This window comes from Adiantum capillus-veneris, chromosome 3 (assembly GCF_014529385.1).
Source record: "Adiantum capillus-veneris isolate H3 chromosome 3, ASM1452938v2, whole genome shotgun sequence".
NCBI classification, from domain to species: Eukaryota; Viridiplantae; Streptophyta; class Polypodiopsida; order Polypodiales; family Pteridaceae; genus Adiantum; species Adiantum capillus-veneris.
In genome coordinates, this window is record NC_140933.1 from 72,024,550 (window position 1) to 72,029,169 (window position 4,620).

At 44.9% G+C, this 4,620-nt stretch overlaps 1 pseudogene; it reads left to right on the forward strand.

Moving 5' to 3' along the window:
- The first annotated feature begins 2,300 nt into the window (after positions 1-2,300).
- On the forward strand, positions 2,301-3,216 carry LOC147461086 (uncharacterized; annotated as a pseudogene).
- The last annotated feature ends 1,404 nt before the right edge of the window (positions 3,217-4,620 follow it).

Here is a 4,620-nt window from a genome sequence, read left to right on the forward strand (position 1 = left end):
ATCACCGGTTCATCGAAGCCCTAGGCATCCTCATCATCAACAACCGTATCCATACATTGCATCCAAGAAGAGCTGACAACTGCATGAATATCAAAACCTTTACATGCGGGGCTATGGTGCCCACAACCGGGTTCAAGAGCTTCCTTGTCAAATGAAAAAAGTTTCTCATCTATAGACACTACTTCAAAGTGATCATCACATGCATCACCAAGAGCACCATGGATTTGCTTGCAATCATTAGTGTTAGCAAGTGGTAAAGATTTTGCAACATAACTCAAAGAGGCTGATTCGTAAATTTCAAAACTTTTTGTATCTACTTCTAGGCATGTATCTTTATTCTGATCAGAGGATTCCACAACATGCTTCCGTCTATTGCATACATAGATTTCAACAGGCCATTTTTGTTTCAATGATCTGATGTCCCTCATGAATGGAGAAAGGTCAAACACCATAGACTCATCGCATGAGAAATATCCATCAGGAATTGCTTCATCAAGTGAGACACCATCAGATAAAGTATCAGATGTCAAGTCCACACTACCACCTTCAGATTCACATTCACTACTATATCCACTCTCAGAATTTTCATCAACATTCATCCTACATGAAACACTCATGCTGAAAGGATCTCTCATTGCATGATTCATAGGAAAATTGTTCTCCACATACAAGTCATTTACCTCATAAGCAAAAGATTCCAGCCCACTTTGCACCGCTTTTCCAAACTCATTTTGTACTCATTCAAAAGCAACGACAACAGACCTTTCTATTGCATCTTGAGACTTTGGCAACCTCCAGTAACACATCAGTAGTGAAAACTTCAAAGCCAACCAACTCTGGCGCCAATCTTCTACCCGTGCAATCCAAGATTTTATGCATTCCTTATCTGTACCATAAAAGTATCGAGAATGCATGGCTGGCACCTCAAGCTCCACATAATGCTTCAGCAACGCAACCTTCATCAATTGCCAGCTGTACTGCACATGTATGGGAAGACTATTATAAAATTGCATAGCATCTTCACACAAGCTCTCATACATAAAATCATCCCTTTCCTCATCATCATACATGCCAAGCTCCAAAAGTAAATCATCAGCCAAAGGCACCCATGCTTCTACATCTTCGTCTTTCCTTCCACAAAAGCAATATACATGATAGACCTCACTTGTATCCATTTGAAATCTTGATTACCCTTTGCGCTTTTGAATATGTAACCACCTCCCAAATCTCTATCTGAAGGTACTCAAACTAGCTCCACAGTGGCGGCACCAAAAACATGACAGAAGAAAGCCAGAGCGGGGCACCTCTATAGCAATGATGCTTCTCTGCCAGTTTGAACTTCCAACAAATACGACCAAAACACTACTTATCTCAATTTACAAGCACACACCGACTAGGATAAAAAAACAATCTCACAGCATGAAACTACAACACTCGCCAACCAAGTTGAGAGGAAAACAAACCAAGTGCATACTAAGATCCTTCCTCTTTGATCTTACCGTGTCCTGCAAAATCACATTGCGAAGCTTCTTACATGCAACTCAGCTGTCAGCACGCATTGAGATGCTGCTCTTTCAACCGCTTAAGATCAGCATCCTCCAAAATTGAGCTTGGTATCTCCTCTGTGATCAGAGCCCAGAGTAGTCGACAATCCATGTGAAAAGCATGTAAAATTATATTTTAGGGGTAGCGGAGAACAAACGGGGTCAGGCGCTGCTGCAGCTGCAAGACCTCGACAGCGCCATAGCCTGGGGGGCAGGCGGGCGATGGCCATGGCCTTGCGACGTGGATAATGGCTCTCTCTCTCTCTCTCTCTCTCTCTCTCTCTCTCGTGCAGCAAGCTTTGTGCCATGGACGTGCAGCTTGACGTGGTATTGTCTAAATAAATATAGCACGTTCCAGAATGCGGGCCAGGCTGGTCCCAACTGGAACTTGGCCAGGCTGGTCGACCTAACGGTCAGCTCTTATAAATCTCGGGCGCTCCTTCCTAATTAAAGCAGAGTACTACAGTCATCTGACGTTGTATAACTACAACTCCTCTGCCATACTCCTCCTCTGCAGAAACAACCATGGCTGGAGGGTCCATGAGTGGGCTCATTCACGTTGCTGTTCCTGTGCTGCTAGCGCTGCAACTTCTGTTGCTATCTCAGTCCATTAATAGGAGTCCAGTAGCTGCGGCATTGCTAAGTATCACTTGGGTACCTGCTAGTAATAACAAAATACGTGTGTTTACTCATTCTTAAAAAGATACGTATTGCGTGCGTACATTCTTGCTTATAATTTATGCATGTACTTCATGGCGCACAATACATAGATGGTTACATTCTGTATAGTATAACATTGAGAGCGGCCTGATAATTATAAGACGTGCTGTGATTAGTCTTGACTGTGGCCCTGATTAATAGAATATGTTAATGATGATCTGGTTGCAGGGCTGCGAGTATGAGATATGGCCGGTGAAATTAACTGCAGTTGTGCCGTTTTCTAGCAAGATGCAACCGTGGATAGGAACTTGCCACTACCTGGCTTATACCAAGAAAGAAACGTGCCACTACCTGACTTATACCAAGAAAGAAAGTTCACAAATCTGGATGACCCCAACGGCAACGACTTTGAGCAGGGTTTCCTTGACGAATTCGTCAGGACAGAACAAGAGGATTGCCTCACGCAGTTGTGTACGGCGCAGTTGGTGCTCACCCCCGCCGGAGATTCTCCCGACTGGCTGCCCGAATACGTCAACATCAACGCCTTCGACCTGGGGAGCGACTGGAGCCGCGATACACTGGTGGATGACACCTTCTGACCAGTTCGGTCTAGAAACTGCAACCGCAATGGGAATCCCGCTTAGGAGATCCAATCCTGCGCTTTAAGTTTTCAAAATGTATCATTTCTCTTTTCCATAAAACAGCACCCGTTTCTCCATCAGTAGCGCCTTATCAGCATGCGTGCACACTCTTCTCAGCAGGGGCCACAACCTCCTTTGCCTCCATCATAGGTATGGTAAGCCACAAGAGATATGGGCCGCCCTTTGCCCCAGTCACAGCTTTCACCTACTTCATCACCATCATAGTAGGAAGTGAGAAAGAATCCCGTGGTCGCCAAATGTAGAGGGCAAGACCCACCCTCTACGACTCTATGCTCTTACACAGAGAGGAAGAAGTAGAGAGAGATTGAGAGATAGAGAGGTGTGAGCCTTTACAGGAGAAGAAGTAGGAGATAACCATACATCCCAATCCATACTTGCTTTATTTATCCAATGATTGGGGCTGATTATAAGTGATAAGAGTACCCTCTTATATAAGGAACTTCTCATACCCTTTCATATCCCCTTATGACCCTTCGTGCTTGCCCCTTGAGATCCCCTTTACCCTTAGACTAAGGTTCCTATCCCTTGTATTTATGGTGTATGGCCCATACCATAACACTTGGCACGCACGGAGGACCTGAACCCATCAAGTGACCCTTGATTAGAAGTCAAGTGCCTTGGTTATGTGCAAGTGCTCTATTACAATTTGTTTTACAAATCTTTTTAGGCATAGCCGAGGCAGAGGACCTCAAGTGCAAGAAGTATGAAACAATTGATGCATTTCCAGCAACATGAACAGAAAAGGAAATCACGTCTTTCCGCAGCACACTGAAAACTGCAACATAACATGATCCTCTTTGCTGCATAATCGCAAAAACTTTTGGCCGTCCCTTCATGAATTTGATGCAGGGTCATAGACGCTCCATTCGCTCTTCGTCGATATGTCCCTATGCCGCATCAACCTTGATCTCTTGGACATAACCACCCTTGGTTCAATTAAAAGAGGAACATGGAAGTTGAGACTTCTAGCACAATGAAGAGTAAGTGCAAGAATTTCCCTGCCGCTGCATTGTTGCTCGTAGTTGGAGTACTTCCACAATCTCAAAATCGCATCTCCGCAATTTATTTCTTCCACAACACTTTGCTCTCATGTTGTATATCATTCATCCTCGCTCGCATGAGCATCCCATTGCTTTCTTAATTCCACATAGCAATACTTTGCGAGAAATATTTCCTGAATCCATTCAATTTCGCACATTAACTACCGCACCCCTTGACCGCAACAGTGTGCCCGACAATCTAAACACGACAAGGCAGCACTCCACTTCTCTGCTGCTTGGAAAAAAACTATGGATAGCACATTGCCATGCCATAGTCAGCAAACCGAGCACATAGCACCGCCATTCAGCAATAGCACTGCACTACCCCGCACCAGCACTTTGACTACGCCTGCATTCGGGCAGAGAAGAACTAGCACCCTAGCACCATTTCCTCAACTCTAGATCTGTAACCGGCCTGGATTGTTGACGGTGCTGACTTCGCTAGCATGCAACCGCATGGAATCAATCTTTGTTGTTGGGCTACTCCAAACTTCCTTGTGTTCGGAATTCAAGCTTTCTTTGCATGCATTGCCACCAAGTAGATACTCTGATACAACAGCCTTGTCTGGGCTTAACGCGTCTACAAAACACATCCTCCGGAGCCCAAAGACCACACCCAAAATTAGCTGCTACACAGTGTGCATGTATTGCCCCTTTCTTTCCCAATTAACCATCTCCTTTCTGTTCAACAGCCACAGCCGCCTGGAGCTATTC